The sequence below is a fragment of the Chiloscyllium plagiosum genome, chromosome 34, assembly GCF_004010195.1.
Source record: "Chiloscyllium plagiosum isolate BGI_BamShark_2017 chromosome 34, ASM401019v2, whole genome shotgun sequence".
Lineage (NCBI taxonomy): Eukaryota > Metazoa > Chordata > Chondrichthyes > Orectolobiformes > Hemiscylliidae > Chiloscyllium > Chiloscyllium plagiosum.
In genome coordinates, this window is record NC_057743.1 from 27626353 (window position 1) to 27646331 (window position 19979).

The 19979-nt window shown below is 43.6% G+C and overlaps 1 protein-coding gene across 7 annotated transcripts in view; it reads left to right on the top strand.

Moving 5' to 3' along the window:
• The first annotated feature begins 3159 nt into the window (after positions 1-3159).
• Positions 3160-19979, top strand: part of her3 (hairy-related 3) — a 41322-nt gene continuing 24502 nt past the window's right edge. For 3 of the 7 annotated variants that reach the window (XM_043676005.1, XM_043676006.1, XM_043676007.1), the window contains exons 1-2: positions 3162-3704; positions 8419-8838. The gene's annotated coding sequence lies outside the window, so the exon portion shown is untranslated. Of the gene's footprint in view, positions 3705-6782; positions 7002-8418; positions 8839-15281; positions 15317-19979 lie in introns of those variants that run through there. The other 4 variants (XM_043676009.1, XM_043676001.1, XM_043676004.1 and 1 more) reach the window with 4 other exon arrangements.

Here is a 19979-nt window from a genome sequence, read left to right on the forward strand (position 1 = left end):
GATGGGTCTGAGTGGGTTGCTCTTCGGAGGGTTGGTGTGGACTGGTTGGGCCAAAGGGCCTGTTTCCACACTGTAGGGAATCTAATCTAAGTGATACTTGTATGGATGCTGCCTTTTAGATCAGGTCATTTATGCAGCAAGAATGCCACCAGTTTGACTGGAGAAATTAAAGAACCAGAGTCATGGAGATAAAAATCAAGTGAAGATACCTGTGCTCCCTGGCTGTTGCAGGGTGTGCTTTACAGATATGAAAAATGTGGTGCTGGAAAAACACAGCAGGCCAGGCAGCATCCGAGGAGCAGGAGAATCGACGTTTCGGGCATAAGCCCTTCATCAGGAGTCCTCACTTTCTCCTAGTCCTTTACAGATATCACAACAAACTAAGTGAACAGCAAAAGTTTATATAGGGACTCTAACATGCTCTTCACAGGAGTTCAATCAGACAAACATTGACACAGAATGAAAAGAAGTGATTGAAAGTGAGCAAATTCTTGGTCAAAGAAGTAAATTGCCCTTATTTAAATTGAGAATACTAGTTTCAGACAATTTACCCTTCCCCAAATTAAATTTGAAATTCTGCCATGTTGTGATGGCTGCTCACTAGAAGATTCTTAACTAGATGTTTTCTTCTAATCCTACCTCAGTATTAAATCTAAAATAGCCTGTTCCCAGGTAGGTTGTACACATTACTGCTGAAGGAAATAATCCCTGATGTGATCTATAAATTCATCTTCTGTGTTACCCTAGCTCATCTGTATGTTGACTGGACAAATCAGATTAAAACCACCATTAGCTTTACTCCTGATGAAGGGCTTTTGCCCGAAATGTCGATTTTGCTGCTCCTCGGATGCTGCCTGACCTGCTATGCTTTTCCAGCACCACTCTAATCTAGACTCTGGTGTCCAGCATCTGCAGCCCTTATTTTTACCCTTAAAACACCCCATGACAATTGGAATGCCCTTCTTACATGCCTCCATTATTTCCTGATTTTCATCTTGTCCTATGGTAAGGCAACTCTTCAGGGAGTTGTAGATGATTCCCCCTGCATGCTGGAGATCTGAAACAAGCAAAGTTAGAACTTGTTAGAGAAATTTTGCTGGTCTGGCAGTGTCTGTGGCAAGTCAAAATGTGCCGCTGGAAAAGCACAGCCGGTCAGGCAGCATCTGAGGAGCAGGAGAATTGACATTTCTGGCATAAGCCCTTCATCGGGAATGTGATGGCGGGGGCTGAAGGAGAGTGAGACAAATAGGAGAGCGGTGGGTTGGGGAAGGTAGCTGGGAAGACAATAGGTCAATGCAGGTGAGGGGTGATAGGTCGCAACAGAGGGTGGAATGGATAGGTGGGAAGGACGATGGACAGGTGGGACACTTCAAGAGGGCGGTGCCGAGTTGAAAGGTTGGATCTGGAATGAGGTGGGGAATGGGGAGATGAGGAAACTTGTGAAGTCAACATTGATCCTGTGTGATTGGAGGGTCCCAAGGCAGAAGATGAGGTGTTCTTCCTCCAGGCATCGAGTGGTTGGTGGGGGGGAGGGGCGTGGACATAACAAGGGAGTCACAGAGGGAATGGTCTCTGTGGAATGCTGATAAGGGTGAGGAGGGAAATATCTCTAGTGGTGGCATCTGACTGTAGTCCCTCCACGAACACCTCATCTTCCACCTTGGGACCCTTCAACCACACAGCATCAACACTGATTTCACCAGTTTCCTCATCTCCCCTCCCCCACCTCATGCCAGGTCCAACCCTTCAACTTGGCATTGCCATCTTAAACAGTCCTACCTGTCCATCTTCCTTCTCACCTACCACCATCACCCCTCACCTACATCTAACCCCAGCTATCTCATTCCTGAAGAAGGGCCTGTGCCCGAAACGTCGAATCTCCTGTTCCCTGGATGCTGCCTGACCTGCTGTGCTGTTCCAGCAATAATCTCTCTCTATCTCCTCAGATGCTGCCTGACCTGCGTCGCTCTCTCTCTCTCTATCTCCTCAGATGCTGCCTGACCTGCGTCGCTCTCTCTCTCTCTATCTCCTCAGATGCTGCCTGACCTGCGTCGCTCTCTCTCTCTCTATCTCCTCAGATGCTGCCTGACCTGCGTCGCTCTCTCTCTCTCTATCTCCTCAGATGCTGCCTGATCTCTCTCTCTCTCTCTCTCTCTATCTCCTCAGATGCTGCCTGACCTGCGTCGCTCTCTCTCTCTCTATCTCCTCAGATGCTGCCTGACCTGCTCAGTTCTTCAGCTATTTCTGCTTTTGTTTGTTCTACCCATGATTACTTTCCCTGGCTTCAAACTAATATGATTCCATATCATGATCAATTTCTCTTTATCGCTTCCTTTTATTAACAGTGCTACCTCATCTTTTTTTTTCTGCCTATTTTTCCAGAGCATCAAATACCCTTGAATACTGAGTTCCCAGTTCTAGTCATCCCTCAAACATGTCTCTAATGGAAATAAATTAATCTGACTTCATAGCTATCTGTGCTATCAACTCATCTGTTTTATTACAAATGTTGCATGCATTCAGGTATCAGACCTTAAGCTTTGACTTCTTAACCTTTATAACTTTGATTCCACTTTCTGTTGGACTGTAACTGTATATATTTTCTACCCTGCATTTTCACTACCCAGCATTTCTGTTGTTTTAGTTTGCTTATTTTTTAAAGTTCCCTTCAATTGAACTTACCAAATTGATCATTTTAAAGTCCTATCTATAATCCTAACTATACAATATTTCAGGACACCAGTCCCAGCATAGCTGAATTGAAGCCCATTCAAATAGGACAGCTATCTTTCCCCAGTACTGGTGCCAGTGCCCCAGGACCCAGACCCTGTTTTTCCAACACTGATCTGATTTTATTTGTCTTAAATCAACTCAATGCAATCTGTAAAATTCTCCAGTTCATTTTGGAATCGCTGCCTAAGAGTTTTAGGGGAAGGCTTGTGTTCAGTACAGTTTGAAGAGCAAAGATCAGAGATGGTAACCTCAGCTGCAATGAAGAAATCCATTTTAGTGTCGCCATTTGGATACATAGAATAAGAACCGTTTCTAAATCTTCATTCAAATTGCTGGAAATCAATCAATAAAGCATGGCAGGTGTTGTGGAATGTATGTGCATGCCCCAATTGTTATGACCCATTCCAATGTGTTATTACCACCACGGTGTTGTACATAGAGAATGACTAGTGTAAATCAGGTGGCCACTTCCGCGTGTGTGTACACATGATGTTGCTAATCTGTTTTAAGAGATTATGGACATGTTGAAATGCAGAGCACGCATCTAGAGGCACTGTTCTGAACTCAACCACATGGCGCTACATGAGAATGTGAAAACTGAAAATGCTCACAGTCCTCCACCACTCTCTGGAGCAGGCGGCTTAATCGGACTGCAACGTGACTTTCGGGTGTAGCTACACGGGAGGATCCCAGTGAAAGTCTCAGCTGTCAGGTTTTAGCGAGGGCCTGAGAGTCCGGGACTGGGTGGGGGATTAAGCAGGGTTTGTTTTCTAAGCGCGATCTCTCCTGGGAGCGGATTCCCCTCTCACTTTCCTCTTGTTTATTGAACCAGAGCCACAACAAGTGCTTGCACAGGAAATCTAACCTTTTTCCAGGGATTGTCTCCAGGATATGATCCGATCTCAAGCACCACACCAACCGGATACAGTACAGAAATAAAGTCAGCGTATCTGTTGGGGCGGTTTTTGTGCGTAAGTGATGCTTTAAAACCAGTAAATAAGTTGCATTATGTTGTGCAGCTGATCATTTCACTTTAGTAAAATGTCTATCCTCGAGGCTTTCTCGTCAGTGTGATTCTGTGGAGAGTGTTCTTGTGTTTATTACGAGACATTTTAATTTGCAATAACCCACTAGCAACAAACTGAAACACTGAGGGAGCGTTGGATGAAGTTTAAGGCAAGATTTAATAAAGATGTCAAATTTGAAGAATTTCCACGGAGAGTAAAGAAGTGAATGTGCTACTAACCGGCAGGGGCTGGGGAAGGATGCAATTCAGGGTGACGTACTGTAGTTGATAAAATATAGCGTCACAGAGATGTACAGCATGGAAACAGACCCGTCCATTCCAACCCTATCTAGTCCCACCTGCCTGCACCCGGCCCATATCCCTCCAAACCCTTCCTATTCATATACCCATCCAAATGCCTCTAAATGTCTTAATTGAAACAGCCTCCACCACTTCCTCTAGCAGTTCATTCCATACACGTACCACCCTCTGCGTGAAAAAGTTGCCCCTTAGGTCTCTTTTACATCTTTCCCCTCTCACCCTAAACCTATGCCCTCTAGTTCTGGACTCCCCGACCCCAGGGAAAAGACTTTCTCTATTTATCCTATCCATGCTCCTCACAATTTCGTAAATCTCGAGAAGGTCACCCCTCAGCCTGTGATTTGTGGAATACCCAGAATGAAAAGACTAGAAACCTAAACAATACTAATTTTGGAAAAAGTGTTGGATAAATACGGGAGTGAATATAGGGAGTGCTGTGGTGGAACAGCAGCTAAGTGAAAAGAATTGGAGTGTCTTGACAGAACTGACACAGGCACAATGGGCCAAATAGCCTTCAGGTTGGATAATGCTGTAAGATTTGGATGTTGTGGTTGATCTGATGGAGTTTGTTATTGTTATTCCAGTTCATTCCTGTCCTGTAGCCTTCAGCCAGTCGGGGTTCCACAGAGTGGAGTAGTTGGGAGTTTATGTATAAGTGTTTAGACGGAAATCGAGTCGTGGTCAGACACAGGAAATCCGGTTAGTTTTTTGTTTCTAAAATTAGTTTTTTCAGCCCCTGACTACTGGAGCCAGGCTGAATTGAGTAGTCTCTGCACTGACCTGAATGTGGAAACTGAGCGCTGGGAGGGAGAACTCCCGAGGAAGTGAAACACAAGCATTTAGAGTCGAGAGTGTAGTGCTGGAAAAACACAACCGGTCAGGCAGGATCCAAAGAGCAGGAGAGTCGACGTTTCGGGCAATGAGGCTGGGAGGTGAGGGGGTGAGAGATCAATGGGAGAGGAGTGGGATTTGGGAGAAGGTAGCTGAGAGTGTGGATCGAGGTGGGGGTAAAGGTGATAGGTTGGAGAGGAGGGTGGCTCAGATAAGTGGGAGGGAAGATAGACAGATGAGACAGGTCATGAGGGTGGTGCCCAGTCAAAAGATTGGAGCTAGGATAAGGTGGAGGGAGGGGAAATGAGGAAACAGGTGAAATCCACGTGGATCCTGTGTGGTTGAAGGGTCCCGAAGCAGAAGATGAGGTCTTCCTCCAGGTGTTGGGTGGTGAGGGAGTGGCGATGGAGGAGGCCCAGGACCTGCATGTCTTTAGCAGAGTGGGAGGGGGAGTTGAAGTGTTCGACCACGGAGCGGTGGGGTTGATTAGTTCGAGTGTTCTAGAGATGTTCTCTGAAGCGCTCTGCAAGTTGGCGTCCTGTCTCCCCAATGTAGGAGAGACCACATCGTAAGCAACGGATACAGTAAATGACATGTGTGGAAGTGCAAGTAAATCTCTGATGTATGTGAAAGGATCCTTCGGACAGAGGTGAGGGTGGAGATGTGGGCATAGGTTTTTATAATTCCTGCAGTGGCAGGGGAAGGTGATGGGAGGGGAGGGTGGGGCACTGTGGTGGGGTGGGGTCATGGCCTTGGAACCTTCCAACCAAACGGCATCAATGTGGATTTCACCAGTTTTCTCATTTTCCCTTTCCCCACCTTATCCCAGTTCCAACCTTCCAACTCAGCACTGTCCTCATGATCTGTCTTACCTGTCCATCTTCCTACTCACCTATCCACTCCACCTTCCTCCCTGACCTGTCACTATTCCCCCCACCTCCAACTACCCATCGCACTCTCAACTACCAGCCCCACCCCCTCCCATTTATCTCTCCACCCCCTCGACTCACAAGCCTCATTCCTGATGAAGGACTCTTGCCCAAAAGGTGGATTCTCCTGGTCCGCAGATGCTGCCTGACCTGCTGTGCTTTTCCAGCACCACTCTCTCAACTCGGATCTCCAGTATCTGCAGTCCTCACGTTCTTCTACAAAGCATTTAGAGTCATAGAGATGAACAGCATGTAAACAGACCCTTCAGTCCAACTCATCCATACTGACCAGATACCCTACATAAATCTAGCCCGACCTACCATGACTTTGCCCATATCCCTCTAAACCCTTCCTATTCATATACCCATCCAGATGCCATTTAAATGTTGTAATTGTACCAGCCTCCTCCATTTCCTCTGGCAGCTCATTCCATACATGCACCACCTTCTGTATGAGAAGGTTGTTCCTCAGGTCCATTTTAAATCTTTGCCTTCTCACCCTAAACATATGCCCTCTAGTTTTGGACTCCCACCCTGGAGAAAAGACCTTGTTTATTTACCCTATCCATCCCCCTCACGATTTTATAAATCTCTATAAGGTCACCCCTCAGACTATTCAGCCTCGACCTATATCTCAAACCCTCCAATCTTGGCAACATCCTTGTAAATCTTTTCTGAACCCTTTCAAGTATCACAACATCCTTGTTATTAGCAGAGAGGCCAGGATTGCATGCAGTATTCCAAGAGTGGCCTAACAGATGTCCTGTACGGCCATAACATTACCTCCCAACTCCTATACACTGACCAACAAAGACAAGTGTATCAAATACCTTCTTCACTATCCTAGCCAACTGTGGCTTCACTTTCAAGGAACTATGAACATGCACTCCAAGCTCGTTGTTCAGCATCACTTCCCAGGACCTTTATCATTGTGTATATTTCTTCTGCAGGAGTAAAAGAGGGGAGCGGTTACCTTGGAATTGACTTTGGAAAAAAAAAGCTCTTTTGTATTTATAAAGTGACTTTCAGAACCTCTGGGTTTTCCATGTTGCCGTGTAACCAATGAATACTTCTTGAAGTGCAGTCGCTGTTAAAATGAAGGAAAGGGTCCTCTTGTGGTACAGTGGTAGTCCCTATCCGTGAACTGAGAGACCTGGGTTCAAGCCCCACCTGCTCCAGAGGTGCGTAATAATATCTCTAAACAGTTTGATAGGTTAAAATGAAGGACTGCAGCAGCTAATTTTGCACAGAAAGATCCCACAAATAGCAACGGGGTAATGACATTTTCCCATAGGCTCAGAAGAGATAACTAGAACAAAAAATAGAAAGCTGAGCAATCTGTCACCATACTTCCTGTTCTTTAAATGCAATGTGGAAATGAAGTGAGTACTCCTGCTATGATACAGGGTAAGCCGTTCTGCTACTTTAAACCAGACACACACAAACGCTCACCTCGCCTCGTAATCTGTAAAGATATGAGTGACAAAGAGCTACCAAATCCCACTGTTTGAAGAAAAAATTAACAATTTATTCTTTAACTCCAAGAAAAAAAAAGCAACAACTATCTACACTGTAAGCTTCCTTTGTCTGATTGATTTACCTACCTCCCACTCGATAACAATATACTGATCCGATAAATCCCCCCCGATTCAGATTTACAAAGAAATTCAAATTTCAAAACCAGTCAGCTGTGTCTTCCCTTTGTATTTTCACCTGTAGATTTTTTTGGGTCTTTTCTTCGCTCTTCTACTGCACAGATTTCATGAACAGGTACCTTTCAGAGAGTGTCTCTGTAGGCAGTCAGTGCTCTTTGCCACTCTGGCTAACTGTTCAAAATGCCCGATTTTTATACCCCAAAACATTGGATCATCTCATTGGTTTGATGTTGTCAAAACATTAAAATTCAAATTCGATTGGATTTTGGTTTCTTGGGACATATTTTAAACTGATAAGCCAAATTCAAATTCAGCTCCAACTATTTGTTTCACGGTGAAATGTTACATTTTTAAATTGTTCAGCACACTTTGTGCTTGTTAAAACCTTGCCAACTTGTGGGTGGCACTGTTGCACATGTGGGTGGCACGGTGGCACAGTGGTTAGCACTGTTGCCTCACAGCGCCAGAGACCTGGGTTCAATTTCCGCCTCAGGCGACTGACTGTGTGGAGTTTGCACATTCTCCCCGTGTCTGCGTGGGTTTCCTCCGGGTGCTCTGGTTTCCTCCCACAGTCCAAAAATGTGTGGGTTAGGTGAATTGGCCATGCTAAATTGCTGGTAGTGTTAGGTGAAGGGGTCTGGGTGGGTTGTGCTTCGGCGGGTCGGTGTGGACTTGTTGGGCCGAAGGGCCTGTTCCCTCACTGTAAGTAATCTAATCTAATCTAACTTTCACTCTCTTAAAGGTACAGTACACAGCTACAACTTCATAACATTAGGAACACACACGTTTGATCTTATGACCAAAGTACAATGCAATCAGAGTTTTAGATTATCTTAATGGTGGATTCAATTTATCAATACTCTAGTTAAGTATAACTCATGATACTTGTATTGTCTGACCAGTTTTTTTAAACTTGTGACTTCTGCCTTTTATTTAAAAATAGAAGGTTCTGGATACCTTGTGAGTTGAAGGTTTCACTTGGTATGTTGCTGAGGCAGTCCAGTGTCACTGTTTCAAGCTCCACAGCTTGAGAGAGGAAATGTATAAGAGCAGAATTGCAGTCATCAAAAGCCATAGAAGACTGAACCAAACTATCAAGAGCCCAGAGAGACTGTGTCCACTGAAGCACTTGTGAAATCCGAGAGCTGGGGATGCCTGCTGGACTTCACCATCAAAGCATGAGGATGCATCTTGGCCAAGGAATTACCAGAACAGAGCTCTGTTCAGCAGCATCAAGACAAAAGTGGCTTCATTGAAAGGTGTCATCCCCAAGCAAGAGCAGAGACACCTTCTTGAAAGTGGGACGTTTCCCAGGATTGGTTCACAGAGGAGTTAAGGCCTCAGCACTAAAGAGAACAAAAAGGTAAAAGATCAAATCTGGAATGATAAGCAGCAATATTTCATTTTCTCTGCAGAATTTCTAAGGATCAGGGAGAAATTTTATCTGTTAAGCTCCTGGTCTCTTGCCTTAATATTTTCTTATATCGTTTAATGTTAAACTTTGTCTAAGCTCATATGAAACACCTTGGGGTATTTTACTTACTCGAGGGTCTGAATGGCCTAGTCCAGCATCTGATTCATTTTCCTTTATCTTGCGTTTTGAGAAATATGCAGTCTTCATTCTACACTTGCTGAAACCCAGCATTGGGTTAGTTGTATATTGCCAGCAGGTTCGAAACTGGAAACTCCTGAATGATCTTAGGAAATGGGAGATAACTCTCTTACAACCCAATGCTGTTGGCTGGGAATATTGCAATGAGGTTGCCATGAATTCATGTGGGAGGAGTATTCCAGAGCTGACCTGAGGACTGGCTCTTGTAGGAACAGAAAGATGCCATTCAGTTTCTTAAACCTGCTCTGCCACTCAGTTGGATCCTGACTGTCCTACAATCCAACTCCTCCATTTACAGTCTTTCTTCCTAGTTCTTTGGAAACTGATACCCAACCAAAATGTATCCATCTCAATCTTAAAAGTTCCAAATGATTACTCGCATTGTTTTGAGAATTTTGTGAAACCAAATGGTTCCTGATTTCCTTCTAAAATGGCCTGGTTCTGATTTTAAGTTATGGCCCCCTTGTTACATGCTGATTTTAAAAAAGTGTTGTTTCACATCTTTTCATGACCTTGATCCACTCTACTTGTGTATTTTTTTCCAAACCTACACCCATTTAAGCTTTCTTCCTTCCTGTAACTCTGGCCTCTCGAGCATCCCACATTATGTCTGCTCCACCCCTGCTGTCCAGGCCTTCAGTTCCATAGGCTCCAAACTGCCCCTCTACACCTCTCTGCTTCTCTACCTCACTTCACACTTTTAAGAGCCTTTTTAAAACTGACCTCTTTAACCAAACCTTTGGTCACCTGGCCTAACATCACCTTATGTGGTTCAATGTCATCATCTGTTTCATGACACCTCTGTGAGGAACCTTCAACCATTCCATAAAATTAAAGGTGCCACATAAACATAACCACAGTTCTCGATTCTCCTGGATTCAGGAATACTCCCACTTCAGGCAGCTGTCTGACATTCCCAGTCAAAACCCATGTGACATTATCAGGTTGTGACAGGATCTGCCTCAGATGTGATACGCTGACATTCCCAAGTATCTGGAATTCCTTCCCTAATCCTCCTGCCAGTCTTTCCTTCTTAAAACCTACATCTTCAACACTAGCTTTTGCTTCTCTGTCCTGACATCTTTATATGGATTATTGTCACATTTATTGGCTAACATTCCTGTGAATCACATTGAGATGATTTGACTGTGGTAAATGTTACTTATTGTTGTTGTCTGGACTTGAGGATGTAGCTGCCTGAGTAGAGTGTACACCTTCTGATACAGAACGAGCGCCACACGGAGTGGAGCAAGTTTGCAAAGTTTATTTTTAAACGCCCAGCAGTTTTTCTGAAGAGACAATCTCCAATTTGGTCTGCTGTAGTTTGTTCACCCAAAGCAGAATTCACAAGGAAGCGGCACAAACAATTCAGGAGATGAAGCGAAGGATGGCAGAGGGCAGGAATTGTAACAAATCCAACATCAGCACTGCACAAACCCTTAACTACATACTTAAGTGTGTGAAACAGGTCCATGGTAAGTCCAACAAGCTGAAAAAAGTTATCAGCTACTCTCTTTAAAAGACTGATTTCCCCAATTCATCCATTTGAAAATTCTATTTCCTTTGTCTTTGTCCGACATTTGGACATTGCACTGTGCAGTGTTTTTGAAAATTATAAACACTTTGTTTCCTAGTCATGAACTCAACCCCTCACCTAGACAACAGGCTAAGGCTGAACCACAGTGTTTGCAACTTTGCCATTTGTCCAAACACAAATCTGCTTCATTGATGACCATTAATTCCCACCTCTGTAACATTGCTCAGATCATCTGCTGAAATGTTCATCAGTGCCTTTATCTCTAGACCAGGTTATTCCAACACACTGCTGATTAGCCTTCCATCTTCTACCGTCTGTATGTACCTTAAGGTCACCTAAACCTCTGTTTCCTGTATCCCAATTCTCACAATGTCCATTCTTCTATTACCCCTGTGTTCACTGACCAAACTGCACATTGAGTCCAATTCTGGCAACTCCTCCACATTAAAGTTTTCAGACCTTTCCATGTTGTTGTATCTCCCTATCTCCGTAACCACCTCCTTCTCTACAGTTGTTTGTCATTTATATAAATCATTTTGATGAGAATTTAGGAAGCATGGTTAGTAAGTTTGTGAAAGATACCAAAGTTGGTGGTATAGCAGACAGTGAAGAAAGTCATCTAAGATTATAAAGGGATCTTGATCAATTGGGCCAATGGACTGCGAAGTGCAGAAGGAGTTTAATTTGGGTAAGTGCAACATGTTGTATTTCAGTAAGAGAAACAAGGGCAGGACTTGTAGAGTTAATGTTAGTGTTGTTGAGCAAAGAGACTGAGGGCTTCAGATACAAAGTTCCTTGAAAGCTGCATCACGCAGATAGGGTGCTTAAGAAGGTGTTTAGCACGCTTGCCTTCATTGTTCTGTCTGCTGGGTATAGGATTTGGGACGTTATGTTTCAGTTGTGCAGGACGTTGATGAGGCCACTTTTTGGGGTACTGTGTACAGTTCTGGTTCCCTGCCATAGGAAGGATACTATTAAATTGGAAAGGGTTTAAAAAAGGTTTACCATGACTGGAAAGTTTCAGTTATAAGGAGAAACGGAATAAGCTGGAATGTTTTTCAAGGGTGCATATGAGTTGAGGGCTGACATTATTTGAGACATATAAAATCATGAGGGGCAAAGATAAGATGAATAGCAAAGGTCTTTTCCCTAAGATAGGGGAGTTCAAAACTAGAGGTACATTTTTAAGATGAGCGGAGAAAGATATAAAAGGGACCTGAGGGGAAACTTTTTCACACCAGAGGGTGGTCTAAATGTGGATTAAAGTGCCAGATGAAGTGCTAGATGCAAATACAGTGACAAAATTTAAAAGGTATTTGGATAGATACATGAATAGGAAAGATATAGAGGGATATGGACCAAACACAGGCACGTGGGGCTCGTTTAGTTTAGGAAACTTGGTCGGCATGGACAAGTTGAGATGAAGGATCTGTTTCCGTGCTGGATATCTCTAACTTTCTGCAATCTCTGCACTCCTCAGATTCTGGCCAATTTTAGTTGTTCAACATGCTTTCCATAGCCTGGTCACTAAACATGTGAACTTTCTCTGTAAACCTCATACCATCTCTTTTTTTTAAAAACGCTCCTCAAAAGCCACCTTTTTTACCATCTATTCTAGCATTTCCTCATGTGGCTGGAGTCTATGTTTGATAACCCTCCGATGAAAAACTTTGGACTTTTTCATACTGTGTTCAAGGTGCTTCATAAATTAAAGTCAAGTTGTTGTGTGAATGCAGGTGAAACCAACATCTATCATGGGGCTGAGCCAACTGTCCCAAAATATAAGGATTGTGACAACAATGACAGAAAGATACAATAAACATTTCAGGGTTCAAATGGTGGTTTGATTTGTCCATCCATACTTTTCTGTGCAAATTGGGAATTCTACAGGCCGTCTGCGAGAGAAAGCCAGGACTTTGAGGTGGACCGACCCATTTACACTGCAGAGGACTTGGAGACCGTTGCATCAGAAATCTCACTGAAAAACCCTGAGAGTTCCTGCAACTTTCAAGCCTGCTTGTCATTATCCAGCCATGTGTTTAAACCTGAAAACAAAAAATGCTGACAATCACAGCGGGTCAGGCAGCATCCATAGAGAAAGAGCACGCTAACGTTTCAAATCTAGATGACTCTTCATCCAAGCTGACGTGAAGTATGGAAGGGACAGCACTTATGCAATAGTTGGGGGCGGGTGGGTGTTGGAGTGCTGAGGAAGGGAGGAAGTGTGCATAAGTGATTGGAATGTGAGAATGGCAGAACAATGGTGTGTCTAACTACCAAACTGGAAAGAATGGATAGTCACACTGGGGTTGGAGGAGGGGAGAGAGGACACGGTGACAGAGAATACAAGGAAAGCTAAACAGGGAAGAAATGGGAGTGAGTCCACGTCAGTATTAAGTTCAGGAGGCAGTGTTTAAACCTAATGGAATTTAAAAGGTTTCCAGTCTGTTTGAAAACTGACACCAACTCTTGAAATTGGGTGGGTTCTGATAGGGGGTCACTTTAGAATCAGAGAATGATGTAGCACATAATGAGCTCTTCTGCCCATTTGTGTCTTTGCAGGTTTATGTTGCAAACTTGAAATAAATCTACATTTGTTTTGCAAAAACCTTCACATTCTACAAGAAGTTACTTCTGAAGCTGTGTTTTTTTTGTATTAATGTTTCCCATTATAAATTTTGCATCTTATAACAAGAACACTTTGTTTAAACATGCTGCACACTGGCATCCATCCATCTCAGAAGATGATGTACTTTAACTGGGGCCCATGTCATTGCTGGATTGGACACAATCTGCTGTGGCTGTAGAGGTTGCTTGCTCCTTTTCACAGCTTGTACAGATGAATATCTTTTGGCCCAAGGTTTTAGATTAGATTCCTTACAGTGTGCAAACAGGCCCGTCGGCCCAACTAGTCCACACCGACCCTCCGAAGAGTAACCCACCCAGACCCATTTCCCTCTCACTAATGTACCTAACACTGGGTAATTTAGCATGGCCGATTCACCTGACCTGCACATCTTTGGACTGTGGGAGGAAACTGGAGCACCCAGAGGAAACCCACCCAAACACAGGAAGAATGTGCAAACTCCACACAGACAGTCGCCCAAGGCGACTGTGAAGCAGCAGTGCTAACCACTGAGCCACCCTGCTGCCCCTAGGTTGAATGGCTACTTTCTCCATTCCAGCAGGCTCTCTGTTCAACTATCTGGTCATTTTTTTTGGATTCTGTTTTTACCATGTCCTTCCTGTCTCCAAGCACCCGGTTAACAGCAGGGATTCCCCATGCATCAACTTATTCCAGCCAAGCTGAAGTCTTGCTGGATCTGGACTTCAAAATTTAGCCCTGTTTTATTTATAATTGAGAAGGTTAAGGGTGATCTGCTTGAAGTCTTCATGATATTAACAGAAAACGACAAGGTAGATAAAGATAAACTATTTCCAGTGGTTAGCGATTCTAGATCTAGGGGAGAGAATTAGGGCCAGACAGTTCAGGAGAGATGTTAAGAAGCATTGCTACACAAAAAAGGTGGTAGGTATTTAGAACTCTCTCCCACAAACCACAGTGAATGCTGGATCAGTTGTTAATTTGTTTTGGTTAAGCAAAGGTATTAAGTATTATGAGTCAAAGGCAGTTACATGGAGTTAGGCCAGAGATCAGCCATGATCTCATTGAATGGTGGGACAGGCTCAAGGGGCTGAATGGCCTACTCCTGTTCCTGTGTTCCTATGCTTGCAGACATCCTTGTCTTTCAGATTTGGGTGACCTGGTCTCGTGCTAATAGTAATAGAACATGCCTTTAAGGATGAGGCTGCTGTACATTAGCCTGACCCAAACACTGGGGTCACTGGTGACTCAATAGAACTCCTGCTGGGCTTCTATGAATGCTGAGGTGCTTCCAAGTTTTGCACTGTACTGCCAAGAGATGCCCAGTGTCATCCGATGCAGTAGTGCTGGATATGGTTCAGCCTCTTGGCTTGTGTAAGTTGTCCAGGCTTAGCATGCTGTAATTCCACGTTACTGCAATAATGCTAGAGCGCCTGAGATTTTCTTTTGTGTCTCCCAGTTCCTGAGCCAGGTCCAGCCCCCTCTCCCTCTGCTGTTCAATGTTTTCCTATTTAGCTTTAAATAATATCAAAACAATGTGTGATTTTTGACGTAAAGGCAGACAAATAGCTTTTGAGAAAAAGATAGGAATTTTAACTGGCTGTTCAGTATGTCCCAGCATGTTCTGGCCTTTATTTTCCAGATGGCGAATGTTTTGTGTGCCCTGGTCCCTTCATGTTTTGCTCAGCAACTCAACTTTTCTTGAAGGTTACACTTGGTTCTTTTCCCCCAATGGGCAAGAGACTCAGATGAGTCTTTTGTTTTCCCACATTAAAACAGTCACTGCAATTTCAAAAGCATTTCTTAGGCAGTAACGTATTTCAAGACATCCTGAACTTCTGAAAAATGCTGTATGAATGTGGGTTCTTCCTTCCTGAGCTTTTTGTGATGTCTTGACAGGACACATTTGTCATGGTTTATTCACTCATGGATGGTGAGGTTTCTGGACAGGCGAACTCCACCCTGAACATGAAGCCTGTGCAATTCTCGAAGGTGGTTGGAGCTGCTGTTCCCAGCGGATGTCAATGTATTCTATGAGTGTACCACACAGACCCGCCTTACTCCCTGAATTGGAGACAGTGCTGGAGGTGAGGGCACAGCCTGCCTGCAGTAAGTCCCTTAGATTGATGACAGATGATATCTATCAACAGTGGCTTAGTGGTTATGCCATCACCTCTTAGTGGTGGATTCAAGTCCCACTCCAGAGTCTGAGCCCTCGATCTGGCTGACAGTACACTGCAGTACAAAGGGAGTGCTTCCCTGTCAGTGGAGGATTCATTAGATAGAGTAAAAACAAAATGTAATGGAAATCACAGCAGCTCAGGTAGCATCCATGGAGAGAGAGAGCAAGCTGACGTTTTGAGTCTACATTACTCTTCATGATGTCAGCTTTGATGAAGAGTCATCTAGACTTGAAATGTTAGCTTGCTCTCTCTCCTTGGATGCTGCCTGACCCGCTGAGATTTCCAGCATTTTTTGTTTTCAGTACAGATTTCAGCATCTGCGGTAATTTACTCTTCCAAAAGATGGAGTCCCTGTCTTCTCCCTGAGAAATGATCCTGGTCCAGAATTTACAAGGATGAGAGGGAATTTGACTGAATCATATAAAAGAACTGGATAGATCAGATGCAGGGAGGATTTTCTTTTCTTGGTTGGGGAGTCAAGAAGCAGGGGGCAATCTCAGGATTTGGGGTAGACCATTCATGACTGAGATGAGGAAAACTGTATTTGTTGGAAGAGTAGTGAACCTGTGGAGTTCTCTGCCACAGAAAACTATGGATGCCAAGTCACTGAATATATTCAAGAAGGAGATAGGTGCGTTTTTAGATTTTAAAAGTGGGAATATGGTATTGAGATAAAGGACAAACCATAACCATGGAATGGTGGAGTATGTATGAAGGGCCTATTTCTGCCCCTAATTTTTCTATGTTTCTATCCCAAAGTGCTGTTTTGAAGAGAAGGGGAGTTTTCCCCAATGCAACTGTCAATCTCTGAAGCATCACTACAAATAAAGGTTTAGGGTGAGAGGGGAAAAACATAAAAGAGACCTAAGGGGCAACCTTTTCACGCAGAGGGTGGTACGGGTATGGAATGAGCTGCCAGAGGAAGTGGTGGAGGCTGGTACAATTGCAACATTTAAAAGGTATCTGGATGGATATATGAATAGGAAGGGTTTGGAGGGATATGGGCCAGATGCTGGCAGGTGGAACTAGATTGGGTTGGGATATCTGGTCAGCATGGACAAGTCGGACCAAAGGGTCTGTTTCCATGCTGTACATCCCTATGACTCTATTAACATGTTACCAATTCTAGGGCTTTGCTGTATACAAATTGGCTAATGTATTTCTACATAGACAACATTGTCCTCATACGTTGCAAAAGATATAAGGACCTCATATGAGGTTGTGAAAGGTGCTGTGTAAACTCAGAATGCTTTATACCATGAGCCTTAAGTGAAAATGCATGAGACTATATTTGAGGGTGAGTTCATACCGCAGTTTCCCAGTGATAAAAAAATTTACAGAAGAGATTGTATTTATAAAATACTTGCATCCTCAAGATGTCCCAAGTGTCACTCAGATACCTCTGTTGCGTAGGTCGGTAGGCAACCTTCACTCAAAAAGTTCCCAAAAGTAGCAAATTGAGATAATGATCAAATTGTCAGTTTTGAAAGCTTTGGTTGAGATATTAATGTTTGAAAGACACCCCTTCTCTCATGGGATCTTGATTTAACATCTTATCTGAAAGCTGGTAGCTCTCCCTCACTAGCACTCTGACACATCAGTCTGGGTTAGTTCACAGAATCTCAGCATTATAACAGTGCAGAAAAGGAGGCCATTCAGCCCATTGTATCTGTACTGGTTCTATCATCTCATGGAATTCACCGCAGATCCCAGATGGGGGTTTGACAACCACCACCTGAGACATCAGTGATGCCATGAATGACTGGTTGTGTATGTTGGTGCGTGATAGAAGCCAATGCTGTGCAGTAGGTTGGTCAGCCTATGGACGGGGTTCTGTTTACTCTGGGACCAGAGTGGGGGTGGGGAAGGTGTCACCTTGTTGACAGTGACCTTTGCGTCATTTCATTGGATGGGAATATTTGCAATTTAGCTGAGGGTGACACCAGCTGAAGCTGAGCCATCCTGTGGGTTATAGTTCAGTTGTTGGGATAAAGAAGATGGGCCAAATGGCCCAATATTGGGATTCTATGAAGATGCTTGAGGTTGTTCCTGGCGTTTACCACAAGTCAAATAAAATCAACAGACAATGCTGAACAAGTGCTGTTTGTTCTTCCTCCAGAGGTGGCGCTTTATCCACTCACTGCTGGTTACAACAAAGTTAAAAATCACCCAACACCAGGTTATAGTCCAACAGGTTTAATTGGAAGCACTAGCTTTCGGAGCGACACTCCTTCATCAGGTGGTACCACCTAATGACAAGTCAAATAAAATCAACAGACGATGCTGAACAAGTGCTGTTTGTTCTTCCTCCAGAGGTGGCACTTTATCCACTCACTGTTGGTTACAACAAAGTTAAAAATCACCCAACACCAGGTTATAGTCCAACAGGTTTAATTGGAAGCACTAGCTTTCGGAGCGACACTCCTTCATCAGGTGGTACCACCTAATGAAGGAGTGTCGTCCGAAGGCTAGTGTGCTTCCAATTAAACCTGCTGGACTATAACCTGGTGTTGGGTGATTTTTAACTTTGTACACCTCAGTCTCCAAATCATGGTTACAAAAAACGCAGTGAGCTGTCTCATCCCATTTACCCAAACACCCAGAATTAACACCACAAGAGGTGGGAATATTTATAGTCCATGTGTTTCCATTGAAGTGTTGCTGGATAGGATATAGGATTACTTTGAGTCAGGCTGAGGACTTTGTACTTGAGTTCTAGATTGATTTTATTTTTATGGTCACAGAATTGACTTTCTTCTTCATCTTTCTCCAGGAGCTCCATCATTCCAGTTCTTAGAAGTGAAATTTTTCTTTTGTCGAATCAGGTAGGGTGGCAAAGGCTCCAAGTTTTAAGTGGACCTGCCCTGAATTCAACACACAGATAAATCGTGAAAGGACAACTTTGCAAGGCAGTGGGAGAGAGCAGGACACATGGGATGATTTGCACAGCTCTTTCAAAAAGCTTGCATTGGCATGATAGGATGAATAACCTTATTTTGTGGTGAGAAAATTCGGAATAAGAGGAGTGGTTGAAAGAAAGTTTTGTTCCCTTTGATGATACTACGGCTTTAAGGTGTATATTTTGGGTTTTTTTATCTGAAGATAGGTGCAGACAGAGATGTGGAGAAGTATGCTCAAAGCCAATAATGTAAATGGCTTGTGAGCCCTTGGGTTTTAATTTTATATTTGAAACAATAAAAGCAGCCTGAATGGTTGTGGTCAAACTTCCACAGAACCAGAATTTTTAGTTTTCGCTTTCAGCAGTTGCTGGGGTCTTGATGCTGGATATGGAAGCTGTTATTTCTTTCTCTGTTACAGCTGGGGTTTTCTTTCTGCTGCTAGAATTGCCTGTGAGACCATCTATTTTACTGAATTTGCCTTTGCCAAGGGTGCGTTATGGGGTGTTACTATTTTGGAACCATTAATAGTAGTAGTATATTATGTTGTTAAGCATTTCAATAGAGTTTCGCTAATTCTTTTATTTTTATTTTGTCTGTATTTTAACCATAGTGTAAAAATAATGTGTTTTGCATAAAGTCAAGTACTTTGACCAATTGAATTGCATCTGGATAGCAATGCAAATAAGAAAAGGTTAGGGTCCAAGCTACCTTAATCTATTTTGAAAGGGTTTGGTCTGGTCCATAACATTCCCTGACAGGAGAGTGGAACACACTCGAGAAAAGCATCTGTGTAAAGCCAACTTATCTTAATATATTCATTCATGATAAAGTTAAGCATCATTGGGTATTCGATTCCCATTCCTAGTTGCTCTCAAAGGTGATGTTGAGCTTCCCAATGTGGTGTCGGGACAGCACTGTGCTGTGAGGAATGGAGTTCTGATCTAGTATTATTGAAGAAAGAGTCTTATAGTTCCACATCAGGATGGTGTGGCTGGAGGAGAGCTTTGTTGGTGATGATGGGCCCATGTGTCTGTTGCTCTTGTCCTTCTAGGTAGTAGTCATCGTGTATTTAAGCAGTGCTTTCAGAGGAGTCTTGGTGAGTTACTGCAGTGCATCTTGTAAATTGTCCCAAAAAAAGCCCCAAAGACTCCAGTGGAGAAGAGGATTTTCACAATGACCCACTCCCCTGAGTGTGTTTTGCTGAACATCGATAATGGGTTTATATTAGACAGGGCTGTGCCCTTCCTTCATTCATCCTGCTTGTGAGAAGTTACTCTGTGTTGACTGTTCAGTACAGCTGTGCAATTCCACTTCACTTCAAGGCCAGATTAGTCAAGGGTCCTTCAGCACTCTGAGAAACTGACTGTTTAATTCAGTGTGCACCTGTGCATTTCAGTATGCACTAGTTGCATGTGAGAGTGCATAGAGTCATAGAGATGTACAGCATGGAAACAGATCCTTTGGACCAACCTGTCCAGTGCATAGCTCTGAGCTAGCTGGATTACTGCATGTGAGAGCGCATTAGTTGCATGTGAGAGTGCATATGTGTACACAGTACGTGTGTTTGTGGTGCAGTTAGTGCGTGTGCGAGAGGTAGTCCACATGTGGTGCGTGAGCAACCATGCATATGTATGTACATCTGAACCTATGTGGCAGTGATCCTGTAT